The sequence below is a fragment of the Apium graveolens genome, chromosome 2 (assembly GCF_009905375.1).
Source record: "Apium graveolens cultivar Ventura chromosome 2, ASM990537v1, whole genome shotgun sequence".
NCBI classification, from domain to species: Eukaryota; Viridiplantae; Streptophyta; class Magnoliopsida; order Apiales; family Apiaceae; genus Apium; species Apium graveolens.
The window spans coordinates 201648981-201667807 of NC_133648.1; the positions used below are offsets into that span (position 1 = coordinate 201648981).

An 18827-nucleotide genomic window follows, 5' to 3' on the forward strand; every position below is an offset into this window, starting at 1 on the left:
TTGACTATGTGTCTTATTTACTGAAAGACGAAGGGAACTATTGGTGGGAGTCGGCCCGTGCTTTAGAAGAAGAGGAAGTTATCACTTGGGGTAGATTCAAGAAGATTTTCTTTGCCAAGTATTTCCCGAGGTATATGCAGACTCAAATGGAATTAAAGTTCTTTGAATTGAAGGAAGAAGGAATGACTGTAGGAGAGTACGAGAAGAAATTCACTGAGTTGGCTAGGTTTGTTGGAGATTATGTGGACACGGATGAAAAGAGAGCGGAGAGATTTCAACAAGAATTGAAGCCTTGGCTACGTAGTAGGGTGGCTGCTTTTGAATTGGCCATATATGTTGAAGTGGTCCAGAAGGTGATGGTGATCAAAGGAGAAAGTGACCAAAACTCAAAGGAGAAAGAGAGTAAGAAAAGGAAGTTGGGCAGTAATGGAGAAGGATCGGCTCAAGGGAGCCAAAGTGGAAAGAATTTCAAGAAGTTTGGATTCCAGAACCAAAGAGGACCCAGAAGCTTTAAAAAGGGTGATAATAAGAGTTAGAAGAATATGATTCAAGGGCCAAGTGGACAAAGATCCCAGCAAGCAAATCCGGAGTGTAAATTCTGAAACAAGAGACACATGGGTAACTGCAATAAGCCTGACATCGTTTGTTACAAGTGCAATTTGAAAGGTAATTATGCGAATGAGTGCAGAAACCCGAAGCCTCCTGTTACATGCTTTAAGTGTGGAAAGACCGGTCATATGTCTAGGGATTGCAAGACCCCCGGAAATAACAAGTTGATGCAATTAACAGCCGCCCCTTACAATCAACCAATGACATCTTCTGTTCCAGTTCTTCAACTACCTTCAAATCAACCTTCTAAATCTGCAACTTCAGTGTTTCCTCCTTCCTATCCTGCTCAGGCCCGGACATTCAACATGAGTATTAAGGATGTTGTTCAGAGTTCTGAAGTCGTGGCAGGTACGCTTTCTATTAACAACGTCAATGCTAATGTGCTATTTGATTCCGGAGCTACAAGATCTTTAATATCTGAATCTTTTATTGGCAAGTTAAATTGTGAAATTGAAAGGTTAGTTGAACATCTATCTATCATTGTGGCTAATCAAGAACAAGTATCTATTAAAAGTATTTGCCCCGGGTGTAAAGTAGAGATTTCAGGCTATAGTTTCCCTGCTTCCCTTATACCTTTTCGACTAGGAGAATTTGACGTTATATTAGGAATGGATTGGCTAGCAGATCATGGTGCTCAGATAGATTGTAAGAAGAAGAAAGTGATTCTTAAGTCCCCTCAAGGAAATAAAGTAGAGGTTAAAGGACAGAAACAAGTTAAAACATTTTTGATGATGATTCAAGCGAAAAAGTTGTTAAGACAAGAATGTGAAGGGTATTTAGCTCATGTAATTGACAGATCTAAGGAGATGCCAAATATAGAAAGTGTTACCACCGGCATTTTCGTTAATATTATTTATGGATTTGGTATAATATTAAAGCCGAATAAAAATATGTTCACTGATTGTACGTTTGTGTGAGTGAAAATTTCTGCATTATAAAATTGTTATGTGTAGTATATGATTTTTCAAAGCAAAAGTTTAATTATTTCCTTTATTTTTGATTTATAAGGAATATTCTAAGCCTTGGAAATTTTTTCTTTTAAAAGATATTTTGTTCACAAATTTTGAAAGTGATTTTATAAAATCTCTAAAAATCCAAGTTATTTTATGGTATAAATTTTATAATTTTTGAACTTTTATTTTATTATATAAAAATAAATCTTTAAAAATTGGTTGCTTAATAATTATCAAATTACATGGTTACCCTTGCATGCAAATACTCTTCCATTCAACTAAGGGGCAAGGAAGGCATTTCCAACCCCACTCACTTTCATTCTATTAGCCAAATTACCACTTTGTCCTTGCATGCAAATCTACCTAACTATGTTGGAAGGTTACTCTTGTAAATTCTCATATCCACTCACTCGTGGTCAAATAAAAACCAAACCAATATGATTATCACCCCACTTTCACTCCACCATTTCCACACTCCTCCTTCCTCCCCCTCTCCTCTCGGCTCTCCCCCTCTCCTCTCGGCTTTTTGGCCGAAGCCCTACCCCCTCCCTTTTCTTTATTCTTCATTCAAGGTCCCACCTTCCATTCAAGTAAATGTTACTTCCTATATCTTGATCATACATAATTCAAAGAGTTTTGAGTGAAAAGTTTAAGTTTTGAGTTTGCATGTCAAAGCTTTAGTTGGAACTCAAAGTACAATCTTGATTCTTATGGATTTAAGGTTGTATTTGAGAGAACTACAAGGAATGGTGAAATGCCAAGTCATGAGAATGAAGCTCTTGATTTTAAATGGCCATTTCCCTTCCACTTCATTCGTCCATGACCTTGAGGGAGCCGAATGAATGGTTCTTGAGGATGTTTTGTTGTCTTGTTTCAATTTTATGTGATTTTGGTGGTGATAACATAAATTTTATATCAAAAACTTGATAAAACCCTTTGCATGCTAAGTGATCATCTAGTTATAGCTTATGCTAGGATTACATGTTGATTTCATGGTAAAATATATTTGTAAAGCATGTTGTTTTGGTTTATAAGACTCGAAGTCATGCATGCATGTAGATTTCTCTTGGAATTTTGGAAGTTTTTGACCATTTGGATTGATTTTGTTAATAAGCCTTAAATTTCAGTAGGGATAAGATATTAATCTTCATTAGTGCTCCTTGATATGTGGTATTAATTCGTATATATTCATAAAAAAAATATATAACTTGTCGTTTTCAAAAACTTAATGGCTTGTAAGTTATGTAATGTGATTTCCTTTATTTTGCTATGTTGCACCTTAGGTAAAGATGATCTCCACCAAGATTATTTTGAGTGTAAGGGAGTTATTTCAGTAGAACACCTTAGTTAAGGTTTGGGTTGGGTTTTTGGTTGTTGTTGGTTGGGTTTGTTAAGTAAGAACCTTGGTGAAAGGAGAGTATTAGTTTCTGCAGAAAATCAGTTTGGTACCCTGAGGTTTAGAGTGAGTTTTGACCATGTCATTGTTATGCACTTTGAGGCCCAATCCAGAAGAAGCTAGAATTAGGAGTATATTAAAGGTTTTAGGTGTTTGTTGGAGGTTTGCAAGTCGTTTGGTTAAGTGCACGAGTGGAATCACAAAATCTGTCCAGCAGGGGACAATTTTGTTGCAACGTAGAAATAGAAAGTTTCGACCATGTCATGGGTAGGCCCTCCTTAGGCCCTGTTGGGCCTTAGTTATAGGGAGTGTCAGAGGAGTTTTTCCAACCATAGTTAATAGGATATGAGTTAGAACCATGTGTCAGAATTTAGTTCAAGTCAGGGCATTTTTTGCCCAGAAAAACAGGGGAACCATGAACTTTAAGCTTAGGCCCAAGGAGGCCCAAGCTAGGCCCTTGAGCCACATCAAGTTGGGAGATGCCTTATGGTCAGAAGAGTCTAGTGTAGAAGTTTTGGAGGTAAAATTGTAGTTTAAGAGTGTCTAATGCACTCAAGAAACCATAGATGTCATTCTGAAATTTACTCCAGTGCGCACTTTCACTTAACACATAGTTTTAGAGCACTTATGAGTAAGACCTAGATTGACCGCTATGGTTGCAAGATAGTATAAAGACATTAGAATTAAAGGCCCAAGTGAGGGTCAATAGGTTTTGGATAGTTTAGTAAAGGCACATTGAGTAAGGAAGCCAAAATTTGAAGACTTTGTCTAGTTTAGCGACCAAGTGACTTAAGTTGTGGGTCGAGATCATCCAAGCCTAGTGTTGCATTATGATGTGTGTGATATTATTTGATATTAGAATATGATATGTGAGTATATGTGGCTATGTGGACTATGGTATTTATAAGGTAATTATAAATTGAGTGCATATAGGCCTAAGTGCCATTTGTGTTTAATTTTGGGTTGTAAATAGGTTAAGTTGGTGAGAATATATTATAATGAGGATTATTATTATTTATGTAGGATCTCGAGACGAGGGTAAACTTGCCATAAAGGTCGAGTGAAGCTTCCAGTTGCTCCTACTAGCCAGACCAGACCAGCATTTCTCAAGGCAAGTGATTCAACCTGTCTTTCATATTCACTGCAAATGTATAATAATTAATTCATATATATTGATGCGATTATCCTGAGTCATCTTAATATACTTGAACCAAGCGATACTTAAATCTATATTTGTATTATTATAGAGATGCCATGAACCCACAAGTACGTATTGATATTACAACAGTTGTATCACGCCCGTATGTCAAGTAATTGGAATGTCATGATAAGATAAAGATTTGATATAATACTAGATTGATCCTCTTAATTAACATGCCATTTATTCCTAAGATATTGACATCTCACCCTGATGCTTGAACCCAAATAAAAACTTTGCCTTGATACCTAAAAGCCAGATATTCTTCAAAGATTGTTCTTAACTGATTTGATAACCCCTTTTTTATACCCTGAAGATGGACAATCCTGTTATGCCTTGAGCTAAAAATCATTTCCTCATAACTTAACACCCCTATTATTCTTGAAGCCTATTTTCTTGACGTTCTAGTACTTGTACCTTGTCTAAAACCATTGCTTTAAGCCTAGCTTGCCATTATTCTTTCTTATTATCCAAGAGCCTTGCTAAATTTCCTTGTCAAAGTTCTTGTTTATGGAAACCTCTCAATTACCCTAATATAGTAAAGTCTAGTGGATCAAGGCCCTGAGATTTAGTATCATATTTCCAGTGTTTCAAGTTGATCTATAATCCCTTGATAAAAATGTTTACTACTTAAGAGATTTTATAATAAATCGGCATCAGTTTTTGAAATGATTGAAATGTGGATTTTCAGTCCCAAAGGGGGATAAATGTTTTCTTTGAATAGTGGATCTGGACTGAAACGCGAATCCTTTACACACTTATATTGTAGGCTTAAAAGTTGCCTAGGGATCCCATTAATATTTTAGAACACAGCGAGGTTCGGGATTACTTCGCGGCTGATCACCGGCTGTAATCCGTAGCGTCATAAAATGATTTTGATTAAGATATGATTTTGAAAATGTTTTGATACAAGCAAATGATGCCATTACCCAAAGTTTTATCTCTTGTTATTGTTGGTTATGTCTTCACAATATCATTCTTTTGTATATACCTCGATTCATGTTTTGTATTATATAGTTTAGCACTTGTTGAGCATTTGGCTCACTCCTTGCTTTACCCTGACATTACAGTTAGCAGCTATGGTTAGATTCAAGCAGACAGCACGTAAGACCTGTGACGCCGATGTGTATGTCCGAGCTCAGGTAGAATAAGAGATAGTTTTGTGTGAGGACTCGATATTAAAATCGGTTGTAATAGATGGTAGTGTTGGGCTGTTCCAAACCCTAAACTGTAAGATCTTGGATTCAGTTATGTTTACTTTCTTTTAAATATTGTAATAGTTATATTTATTTTGTTTGTTAAGTTGGGGGTGTGATAGGTTTTGGTATCAGAGCTACGGTTTAGAGTCCCTGGACAGCCCAAATAGGTTATAGGATTTATGTATAGGCTATAGATAATATGTGAGAGAGTAGGTTAAGTAAATTTATTATTAATACTCCTCTTATTGGTTTGTCAGCAAAGGGCACATTCCTCGTCATCCTCTGGGTCGGACGACACTATTGCTTTCTCCGTGTATGCCGAGTTGAGGCGCGAGTTTGACATGCTTCAGGGCAAGTACGACCGACTGATAGACCGACTGAAGAACGTGTACCCAGACAGCCAAAATGATGAAGGGAAGCCTAAGGAGCAGATGACTGCGAGACTTGAGACTTTGGTTCAGTACGTCAACACTAAGCTTGAGGAGATGCCATCACACTGAGACCGCACCAGCCAGTATATCATCCAGATGGTAGCGGATGAGCTCCAGAGCATTGTGAAGACGCTTCGAGAGGAGAAGACTACCAAGCCCCGTTCTGATGGAGTGGAGCCTTAGTTTTTTCCATTATTTACCTTTCATGTTGTTGTATTATCAGACTTCGTAGAATTCCCAGTTGTTTCCTTTAAATAAGCACGTTATTCCAAGAATCAGACCTTTTCCTAATCCTGATGTATTGTAACCTTTAAATTTCAATTATTATGCACTATCGTTCCATTTGCTCTCAACTGTTATTTTACGCCTTTATATGCATCACCATATCTGTTTAATTTGAAACTTGACCTCATATGTAAAAAAGAATGCCATGCGATACCCTCGAATTATTTCATCATTCATACCTGTTTTGACATAACTCTTATTTTAGGATCATGCCACCCAAAAAGAAGAACCCAACAACCACATCTACCACATATCCAAATATTCTTCGATTACTGGAAACTTTGCAACAACAAACCAATGCTATAGCTCAACAACAACTAACTCTTCAACAACGAATTGAAAACCAAGATAATCGTGAACCACACCAACCACCCGAACCACCAGTACTACCTCGACAAGTTGTCACTTTCAAGGCTTTTCAGAATATGAATCCACCTGCATTTCATGATACCACTGATCCAATAATAGCTAACACATGGATTAAGGAAATGGAAAGGGCTTTTGAGTTGGTACAGTTAGGAGACGATCAGAAGATGCCATATGCTACTTACTACCTGAAGGGCGAAGTCATCTATTGGTGGGAATCAGTAAAAGCTATGGAAGCAACTCAGCAGGTTTCTTGGGAGAGATTTAAGAAATTATTTCTGGAAAAGTATTACCCTAAATACATGCAGAATCAGATGGAGCTTAAATTTCTTGAGTTGAAGCAAGGGAATATGTTTGTACTGGAGTATGAGAAGAAGTTCACTGAGTTGTCAAGGTTTGTGACAAAGTATACCAGCATTGAGGAGGAAAAAGCGAAGAGATTTCAACAAGGATTGGAGCCTTGGATCAGAGATAGAGTAGCTATGTTTGAGCTTGATACTTATGCGGGAGTAGTACAGAAAGCTGCTCTGATTGAGAATAATGGGATGCAGTCAAGGAAGGAAAGGGATAACAAGAAGAGAAAGGTTCCATTTTATGGAGAGAAGTCTGAAGCCGGAAATTCACAAGATTAGAATGTAAAGAGGATTGGATTCCATAAGGGCGGAAATTTTCAAAAGAAGGGAAATTTGGGCAAAAGACAAGAATCGAAGGGGAACAACCAGGCAAGCCAAGGACAAGTTGGAGAAAACAGGTTCCAGAGACCGGAATGCAAGCACTGTGGAAGAAGGCACCCCGGAGTGTGTAATAAGCTGAGCATGACATGCTATAGGTGTAACCAGAAGGGACATTTGGCAAATGAGTGCAAGATGCCGAAGCCAGGAGTTACATGTTACAAGTGTGGAAAGACTGGACACATAGCTAGGGAGTGCAAGGCAACCGGACCAGTCAAAGCTCTAATGAATGTGGCAAGTACCAGTGCAAGCGTGCCAGCCGAGGTATTGGCATTACCTCCACCACCTACAATAATTACGCAAGCAACAGCAAGGACATTCGATCTGAAAATGAAGGACGCTGTTCAGAACTCTGAGGTGATAGCAGGTACACTTTTACTCAATAATGTCAAAGCTAAAGTATTGATTGATTCGGGAGAAACAAGATCTTTCATATCAGAAAATTTTGTTGATAAACTTCAATGTGATAATATGATTATGAGCGAGGTAGTAAATGTGGTAATTGTGAACCAAGAGCAGATTCCTGTGAATCAATTCTGTCCGAAGTGTGAGATTGATATTTCGGGGCATAAGTTTTCAGCCGACTTGATACTCTTCAAGTTGGGAGAGTTCGATATAATTTTAGGAATGGATTGGTTAGGGAAGAATAACGCCCAGATTAATTGTAAGATCAAGAAAGTGTACTTAAAGACGAAGAGTGGAGAGAAGGTAGTATTTAAGGGATAGAGGTAAGAACAACTGTTTCTTACAATCGTTCAGGATAAGAAGCTACTTAGAAAAGGTTGTGAGTCGTTCCTAGCTTATGTAGTGGATTCAGAAAACGGCAACCCCAGCATAGAAGGTATCCCCGTAGTTAACGAGTTCCCAGATGTGTTTCCAGACGAACTACCAGGCTTACCACCAGATCGACAAATCGAGTTCGAGATCAACCTTGCTCCGGGCACAGAACCAGTTTCAAAAGCCCCATATAGGATGGAACCAGCAGAAATGAAAGAGTTGGCGAGCCAACTACAAGAATTGTTGGATAAAGGAGTGATTCGGCCAAGTACGTCACCATGGGGAGCACCTGTTCTGTTTGTAAAGAAGAAAGATGGAAGTATACGGCTATGTATAGATTATCGGGAGTTGAATAAGGTAACGATCAAGAACCGCTACCCGCTATCAAGAATAGATGACCTATTTGATCAGCTGAAGGGAGCAAAGTGCTTTTCAAAGATTGACTTGAGATTAGGATACCATCAATTAAAGATCAAGGAAGAAGATATTCCCAAGACAGCATTTAGGACCATATACGGACATTATGAATTCTTAGTAATTTCGTTTGGATTGACTAATGCCCCGGCCGCATTTATGGATCTGATGAATCGGGTATTTAAAAAGTATTTGGACAAGTTCGTAGTAGTATTCATTGATGACATCCTTATTTATTCTAAGTCAGAAGAAGAACATAAGCAGCACCTCTGGATAGCATTGGAGATACTTCGGCAAGAGAAGTTGTATGCCAAGTTTTCTAAATGTGAGTTTTGGTTAAAGGAAGTTCAATTTTTGGGACATGTCATTGGAAATGAAGGAGTTAAAGTAGATCCGGCAAAAATTGAGGCGATTATGAGTTGGGAGAGGCCAAAGACACCTACGGAAGTGCGAAGTTTTCTAGGATTGGCAGGGTATTATAGAAGGTTTGTCAAGGATTTTTCGAAAATCGCCACGCCATTGACTAAGTTAACCAGGAAGAATCAAAAGTTTGAATGGAGTGCAGAATGTGAGGATAGCTTTCAAGAGTTGAAACAGAGGTTGGTAACGGCTCCGGTGTTAGTACTACCAGATGACCAAGGAAACTTTGTGATATTCAGCGACGCTTCACATAAGGGATTGGGCTGTGTGTTAATGCAACACAATAAAGTGATCGCGTATGTGTCAAGACAGTTAAAACTGCACGAGTTGAAGTACCCGGTGCATGATTTGGAACTAGCCGCCATAGTGTTCGTACTTAAGATTTGGAGACATTACCTCTACGGAGAGAAGTGTGAAATCTACATAGATCACAAGAGTTTAAAGTACATTTTCACTCAGAAGGAGCTCAATATGAGGCAAAGGAGATGGTTGGAATTGATCAAGGACTACGATTGCTCGATAAATTACCATCCTGGAAAGGCGAATGTTGTGGCCGATGCACTAAGCAGGAATGCGAGATTGAATATGATGGCAACACCAAAGGAATTGTCTGAAGAGATTAAGAAATTTGGATTAGAACTTTGTAATTATGGAATGGTTGAAGAAGTTGTCATGCAATGACTTTTCAGCCAACACTAGTGGAAAAGATAAGGAAATTTCAGGAAGAAGTAATGGAGAAAGAAAAGAATCAGCTAACTGGAGAAGAGATTGGCACTCAAAGGGATGAGCAAGGTATACTAAGGTTTTCCTCAAGAATTTAGATTCCTCATGTTCCTGAATTGAAGAATGAGATTCTGCAAGAAGCCCACAATTCAAGATTTTCAATCCACCCGGGAAGCACCAAGATGTATCGGGACTTAAAGCAGAACTTTTGGTGGCCAAATATGAAGCGAGACGTGGCGGAATGGGTTGTGAAGTGTTATACTTGTCAGAAAGTGAAGGCAGAACATCAACGACCAAGCGGATTAATTCAGCCCCTAAAGATTCCAGAATGGAAATGGGAAAATATTGCTATGGACTTTATAGTGGGACTACCGCGAATGAAATCCGGACATGACGCTATATGGGTTATAGTTGATCGCCTTACGAAGTCGGCGCATTTCCTTCCAATTAATGAGAAGTCGTCATTGGACAAATTGGTTCATCTGTACGTGCATGAAATCATACTAAGACATGGAGTGCCCGTATCGATAGTTTCAGACAGAGACCCCCGATTTAACTCGAGATTCTGGAAGCAATTTCAGGAAAGTCTTGGCACGAAGTTGAACATGAGTACGGCATACCACCCGCAGACTGATGGTCAGAGCAAAAGGACAATTCAAACAATCGAAGACATGTTGCGCAGTTGTGTAATCGATTTTGCAGGAAGTTGGGACGACCACTTGCCATTGATTGAATTCTCTTACAACAACAACTATCACTCCAGTATTGGCATGCCACCATATGAAGCTTTGTACGGACAAAAATGTAGATCACTGACAAGTTGGGATGAAGTAGGAGAAGGAAGGATTCTAGGCTCAGAATTGGTACAACAGTTACATGACACAGTCAAGTTAATTCAGAGAAGGTTGCTTGCTGCTCAAGATAGACAGAGGAAGTATGCAGATCCAACGCGTAAAGATGTTCAATTCCAAGCAGGCGAAGCTATTTTGTTGAAGGTGTCACCTAGAAAAGGGTTGTCTAGATTTGGCAAGAAAGGGAAATTAGCACCTAGATATATAGGTCCTTTTGAAATTTTGAGTCAAGTGGGGAAGGTAGCCTACGAGTTAGCCTTACCACCTCAGTATCAGCATGTGCATAATGTATTCCATGTGTCGTTGCTTAAAAAGTACAATCCTGACGCCAGCCATGTGATAGAATATGAACCTGTAGAAATTCAGGCAAACCTGTCATTTATGGAGCAACCTGTCAAAATACTCGACTGGCAAGAAAAGAGTCTTAGAAATAAGTCGGTAAAGTTAGTAAAAGTACTTTGGAGAAACCCCAAGATCGAAGAATCAACTTGGGAGTTAGAGTATGATATTAGTTCCCGGTATCCTCATCTGTTCTCTTAGATTCTGGGGATAGAATCCCTTAAGGGGGAGAGGATGTTACGACCGATATTTTTGTGTAATATTATTTGTGGATTTGGTATAATATTAAAGCCGAATAAAAATATGTTCACTGATTGTACGTTTGTATGAGTGAAAATTTCTGCATTATAAAATTGTTATGTGTAGTATATGATTTTTCAAAGCAAAAGTTTAATTATTTCCTTTATTTTTGATTTATAAGGAATATTCTAAGCCTTGGAAAAATTTTCTTTTAAAAGATATTTTGTTCACAAATTTTGAAAGTGATTTTATAAAATCTCTAAAAATCCAAGTTATTTTATGGTATAAATTTTATAATTTTTGAACTTTTATTTTATTATATAAAAATAAATCTTTGAAAATTGGTTGCTTAATAATTATCAAATTACATGGTTACCCTTGCATGCAAATACTCTTCCATTCAACTAAGGGGCAAGGAAGGCATTTCCAACCCCACTCACTTTCATTCTACTAGCCAAATTACCACTTTGTCCTTGCATGCAAATCTACCTAACTATGTTGGAAGGTTACTCTTGTAAATTCTCATATCCACCCACTTGCGGTCAAATAAAAACCAAACCAATATGATTATCACCCCACTTTCACTCCACCATTTCCACACTCCTCCTTCCTCCCCCTCTCCTCTCGGCTCTTCCCCTCTCCTCTCGGCTTTTTGGCCGAAGCCCTACCCCCCTCCCTTTTCTTCATTCAAGCTCCCACCTTCTATTCAAGTAAATGTTACTTCATATATCTTGATCATACATAATTCAAAGAATTTTGAGTGAAAAGTTTAAGTTTTGAGTTTGCATGTCAAAGCTTTAGTTGGAACTCAAAGTACAATCTTGATTCTTATGGATTTAAGGTTGTATTTGAGAGAACTACAAGGAATGGTGAAATGCCAAGTCATGAGAATGAGGCTCTTGATTTTAAATGGTCATTTCCCTTCCATTTCATTTGGCCATGATCTTGAGGGAGCCGAATGAATGGTTATTGATGATGTTTTGTTGTCTTGTTTCAATTTTATGTGTTTTTGGTGGTGATAACATAAATTTCGTATCAAAAACTTGATAAAACCCTTTGCATGCTAAGTGATCATCTAGTTATAGCTTATGCTAGGATTGCATGTTGATTTCATGGTAAAATATATTTGGAAAGCATGTTGTTTTGGTTTATAAGACTCGAAGTCATGCATGCATGTAGATTTCTCTTGGAATTTTGGAAGTTTTTGACCATTTGGATTGATTTTGTTAGTAAGCCTTAAATTTCAGTAGGGATAAGATATTAATCTTGATTAGTGCTCCTTGATATGTGTTATTAATTCGTATATATTCATAAAAAAAATATATAACTTGTCATTTTCAAAAACTTAATGGCTTGTAAGTTATGTAATGTGATTTCCTTTATTTTGCTATGTTGCACCTTAGGTAAGGATGATCTCCACCAAGATTATTTTGAGTGTAAGGGAATTATTTCAGTAGAACACCTTATTCAAGGTTTGGTTTGGGTTTTTGGTTGTTGTTGGTTGGGTTTGTTAAGTAAGAACCTTGGTGAAAGGAGAGTATTAGTTTCTGCAGAAAATCAGTTTGGTACCCTGAAGTTTAGAGTGAGTTTTGACCATGTCATTGTTGTGTACTTTGAGGCCCAAGCCACCAGAAGCTAGCATTAGGAGTATATAAAAGGTTTTAGGTGTTTGTTGGAGGTTTTCAAGTCGTTTGGTTAAGTGCACGAGTGGAATCACAAAATCTGTCCAGCAGGGGACAGTTTTGTTGCAACGTAGAAATAGGAAGTTTCGACCATGTCATGGGTAGGCCCTCCTTAGGCCCTATTGGGCCTTAGTTAGAGGGAGTGTCAGAGGAGTTTTTCCAACCATAGTTCATAGGATATGAGTTAAAACCATGTGTCACAAGTTAGTTCAAGTCAGGGCATTTTCTGCCCAGAAAAACAGGGGAACCATGGATTTAAGCTTAGGCCCAAGGAGGCCCATGCTAGGCCCTTGAGCCACATCAAGTTTGGGAGATGCCTTATGGTCAGAAGAGTCTAGTTTAGAAGTTTTGGAGGTAAACTTGTAGTTTAAGAGTGTCTAATGCACTCAAGAAACCATAGATGTCATTCTGAAATTTACTCCAGTGAGCACTTTCACTTAACACATAGTTTTAGAGCACTTATGAGTAAGACCTAGGTTGACCGCTATGGTTGCAAGATATTAAAAAGCCATTAGAATTATAGGACCAAGTGAGGGTCAATAGGTTTTGGATAGTTTAGTAAAGGCACATTGAGTAAGGAAGCCAAAATTTGGAGACTTTGTCTAGTTTAGCGACCAAGTGACTTAAGTTGTGGGTCGAGATCATCCAAGCCTAGTGTTGCATTATGATGTGTGTGATATTATTTGATATTAAAATATGATATGTGAGTATATGTGGTTATGTGAACTATGGTATTTATAAGGTAATTATAAATTGAGTGCATATAGGCCTAAGTGCCATTTGTGTTTAATTTCGGGTTGTAAATAGGTTAAGTTGGTGAGAATATATTATAATGAGGATTATTATTATTTATGTAGGATCTCGAGACGAGGGTAAACTTGCCATAAAGGTCGAGTGAAGCTTCCCGTTGCTCCTACTAGCCAGACCAGACTAGCCTTTCTCAAGGCAAGTGATTCAACCTGTCTTTCGTATTCACTGCAAATGTATAATAATTAATTCATATATATTGATGTGATTATCCTGAGTCATCTTGATATACTTGAACCAAGCGATACTTAAATCTATCTTTGTGTTATTATAGAGATTCCATGAACCCACAAGTACGTATTGATATTGCAACAGTTGTATCACGCCCGTATGTCAAGTAATTGGAATGTCATGATAAGATAAAGATTTGATATAATACTAGATTGATCCTCTTAATTAACATGCCATTGATTCCTAAGATATTGACATCTCACCCTGATGCTTGAACCCCAATAAAAACTTTGCCTTGATACCTAAAAGCCAGATATTATTCAAAGATTGTTCTTAACTGATTTGATAACCCCTTTTTCATAGCCTGAAGATGGACAATCCTGTTATGCCTTGAGCTAAAAATCATTTCCTCATAACTTAACACCCATATTATTCTTGAAGCCTATTTTCTTGATGTTCTAGTACTTGTACCTTGTCTAAAACCATTGCTTTAAGCCTAGCTTGGCATTATTCTTTCTTATTATCCAAGAGCCTTGCTAAATTTCCTTGTCAAAGTTCTTGTTTATGGAAACCTCTCAATTACCCTAATATAGTAAAGTCTAGTGGATCAAGGCCCTGAGATTTAGTATCATATTTCCAGTGTTTCAAGTTGATCTATAATCCCTTGATAAAAATGTTTACTACTTAAGAGATTTTATAATAAATCGGCATCAGTTTTTGAAATGATTAAAATGTGGATTTTCAGTTCCAAAGGGGGATAAATGTTTTCTTTTAATAGTGGATCTGGACTGAGACGCGAGTCCTTTCCACACTTATATTGTAGGCTTAAAAGTTGTCTAGGGATCCCATTAATGTTTTAGAACCCAGCGAGGTTCGGGATTACTTCGCGGCTGATCACCAGCGGTAATTCGTAGCATCATAAAATGATTTTGATTAAGATATGATTTTGAAAATGTTTTAATACAAACAAATGTTTTTATCTATTGTTATTGTTGGTTATGTCTTCACAATGTCATTCTTTTGTATATACCTCGATTCATGTTTTGTATCATATAGTTTAGCACTTGTTGAGCATTTGGCTCACTCCTTCCTTTACCCTGATATTATAGTTAGCAGCTATGGTTAGATTCAAGCAGACAGCACGTAAGACCTGTGACGCCGATACGTATGTCCGAGCTCAGGTAGAATAAGAGATAGTTTTGTGTGAGGACTCGATATTAAAATCGGTTGTAATAGATGGTAGTGTTGGGCTGTTCCAACCCTAAACTGTAAGATCTTGGATTCAGTTATGTTTACTTTCTTTTAAATATTGTAATAGTTATATTTATTTTGTTTGTTAAGTTGGGGGTGTGACAGAAAGTATCCCGATAATTAGCGAATTTCTAGATGTATTTCCGGACGAACTTCCTGTATTGCCGCTGACCGTCAAGTTGAGTTTTCTATCGACTTAGTTCCCGGTGTGGAACCTGTATCGAAGGTACCTTATCTTATGGCACCAGCAGAAATGAAGGAATTGGCCAAGCAACTACAAGAGTTATTGGATAAGGGAGTTATAAGGCTGAGTGTATCTCCGTGGGGTGCTCCAGTCCTGTTTATGAAAAAGAAAGATAGAATTATGAGATTGTGCATCGACTATAGAGAGTTGAACAAATTGATAATTAAGAATAAGTACCCTTTACCTCGTATTGACGATTTGTTTGATCAACTTAAGGGAGCAACTTACTTCTCGAAGATTGACTTGCGATCGGGATATCACTAGTTGAAGATTAAGCCGAAAGACATACCAAAGACTGCTTTCAGAACCAGATATGGACATTACGAGTTTCTAGTTACGGCATTCGGATTGACAAATACGCCAGCCACCTTTATGGATTTGATGAACCGAGTATTCAAGGAGTATTTAGACAAGTTTGTCATTGGGTTTATCGACTACATTCTAATATACTCAAAGACCGAGGAAGAACATGCTGAACATCTGAGAATAACTTTGGAGACCTTAAGAAAGGAGAAGTTATATGCAAAGTTTTCGAAGTGTGAGTTCTGGCTGTGAGAAGTCCAATTTTTAGGGCATATTGTCGGCAGCGAAGGAATTCGAGTTGATTCCGCAAAGATAGAAGCTGTAATGAATTGGCAAATATTGCAGTACCATTGACAAAATTGGCCCGGAAGAATGAGAAGTTTGAATGGACGGAGAGTTGTGAAAAGAGTTTTTAACAATTGAAGCAGAAATTAGTCACTGCTCCAGTATTAGCTCTGCCAGATGATCAAGAAGACTTTGTAATATTCAGCGATGCGTCACACAAAGGATTGGGTTATGTTTTAATGCAACACGAGCTGGTGTTAGCCTACGCGTGAAGACAACTTAAGCCTCACAAGCAAAGGTACCCAACTCATGACTTGGAACTGGCTACAATTGTATTTGCTTTGAAGCTGTGGAGACATTACTTATATGGAGAGAAATGCGAGATATATACAGATTACAAGAGCCTGAAGTACATTTTCACTCAAAAGGAATTAAACCTAAGGCAACGAAGATGGTTAAAGTTGATTAAGGACTATGATTGCACAATCAATTATCATTATGAGAAAGCAAATGTAGTAGCGGATGCTTTAAGTCGCAAGGAGAGATTGAATATGTTGGCTATGGCCCAAGAGTTATCGAAGGAATTTGAGAAAATGAGAATTGAAATTCGAGCTCCAAGTGCACATACGGAAATGATTTGTATGATGACTTTTCAACAAGAACTATTATAAAAGATTAAGAAGTGCCAAGAAGAAGTGATGAATCAAAGGATGAATGAGTTGACTGGAGAAGAGATTTGCACTCAAAAAGAAAACCAAGGAATTCTAAGATTCTCATCAAGAATTTGGATACCGCATGTGGAAGAATTGAAGAATGAGATTTTGAAGGATGCTCACAACTCAGAATTTTCTATTCACCAGGGAAGCATAAAAATGTACCAAGATTTGAAACAGAACTTTTGGTGGCCGGATATGAAGAAGGAGAATGCAAAATGGATTAGTAGATGCTACACTTGTCAAAGGGTAAAAGCCGAACATCAGAAACCGAGTGGACTAATTCAACCCTTAGAGATACCTGAGTGGAAGTGGGAGCACATTGTAATGGACTTTATAGTTGCATTACCAAGGACAAAATCTAATCACGATGCTATTTGGGTAATAATTGATCGATTGACTAAGTCGGCTCATTTTCTACCGATCAACGAGAGATTTTCAATAGACAAGCTGATTTATATGTATTCAAAGGAAATTGTTACTCGTCATGGAGTTCCAGTATCTATTTTATCGGATAGAGACCCTCGTTTCAACTCTAGATTTTGGAAGCAATTTCAAGAACATTTGGGAACTCGACTTAAGATGAGCACTGCCTATCACCCACAGACAGATGGACAAAGTGAGCGCACAATTCAGACCATAGAAGACATGTTGAGATCTTGTGCTTTGAACTTTAAAGGAAATTTGGATGAACATTTGCCCATGGTAGAGTTTTCGTATAACCATAGCTTTCATGCCAGTATTGGAATGCACCAGTACGGAGCACTTTATGGAAGGAAGTGTAGATCACCTATTTGTTGGGATGAAGTTGGAGAGCGAAAGGTAATTGGCCCCGAACTGATTCAACAAATGAAAGAAGCGGTAGATTTGATTCAAAATTGATTGATCGTGGCTCAGGATAGACAACGAAAGTATGTTGATCCACGCAAAAAGGATGTAGAGTATGAAATAGGAGAAACCATTCTGTTGAAAGTGTCTCCCTGGAAAGGGATAGCTAGATTTGGAAAGAGAGGAAAATTGAGTCCAAGATTTGTCAGACCTTTTGAGATTTTGGATAAAGTTGGAAAAATGGCGTACGAGTTGGCCTTAATGCCTCAAATGCAGCATATTCACAATGTTTTTCACGTATCATTGCTTAAGAAGTTCAATCCCGATGCCAAATGTATCATAGTGAATGAACGAGTGGAGATTGAGCCAGATTTATCTTATGTCGAGCAAGCGGTTAGCATTCTAGATAGAAAAGATAAGTGTTAAGAATAAGATAGTTCCTTTAGTAAAAGTTTTGTGGAGAAATCCCAAAGTTGAAGAGTCAACATGGGAATTAGAAAGTGATATGTTGGATAAGTATCCTCGTCTATTTGCTTAGATTCCGGGGACAGAATCCTTAAAGGGGGGAAGGTTGTAATGCCTGTAAATATTTGATATGAATGTAATATGATATTCTATTTTGTGCTATATAATTTTGGTGTATTAGATGCTAGATATTATGTGCATTCAATATGTTCGTATATATTCTTCGTTGTATGGCATTACGAATATTGTTAGATAATTTATAAGCGTATAATTAAACGTATGCAAGAAAATTTTGTTACGCGAGTATATAACATTTGGGTTGTTGTAGTTGCGATTAAGCGATAGATTATTATTCGGTTTAGAATCAAATTATTTGCATTTTCTTATGTGGCTTAGTATTTTATTTATTTATTTATTATGGCTTGTTTAATAGGGTATTTATCTTAGAAAATTCTTTTAAAACTATATCCTTGTTCAAAATTTTTGAAATCATTTTTATAAAAATTCTAAAATCTCATAGTATTTATGGTATTAATTTTGTAATTTATGAAGTTGTATTTTATTTACTAAAATCCTTTCTTTTTAGTTATACTTTTATTAAATATTAGATTACTAGTATACCCTTGCATGCATTTTGGGTTATAAAAGAGTCCAAGGCTAAGACCGTCAATTCTAACCCTACTAACTTGCAAGATTACCTCTTTAACCTTGCATGCATTTTTGTCACTACTAGCAAGAGGGACATTTATGTACATTCCTCATTCCACTACCTTTCTAATCAAATTAAAGAGACAAAAATCAAGTGAGTGACCTCATTTTCATCACACCCCCACTCAAACACCCTCTTCTCTCCTCTCCTCTCTCCCTCTCGGCCGAACTCACCCCCACCCCCATTCTGGCCATTTTCTTCACTTTTTCTTCATCTTCTTTCACTTCTCAAGTTAGTCAAGCCAAGAAATTCATCATTTAGTGGAGTAGCATCATTTTAAGGTGATTTTATGTGTGCATGTTGGTAAAGCCGAAGTTGAGGCCTTGGTTCTTATGAACTCAAGGTAGCAACCATGGTGGCATATAGAAATGAGCAAGATATGATCTTGGGGATGTGTTACACTTCTATTTTTGTCAAGTCATAATCTTGTTCATAAA

At 37.6% G+C, this 18827-nt stretch overlaps 1 pseudogene; it reads left to right on the forward strand.

Moving 5' to 3' along the window:
• The first annotated feature begins 9052 nt into the window (after positions 1-9052).
• On the forward strand, positions 9053-17937 carry LOC141696320 (uncharacterized; annotated as a pseudogene).
• Positions 17938-18827: the final 890 nt, after the last annotated feature.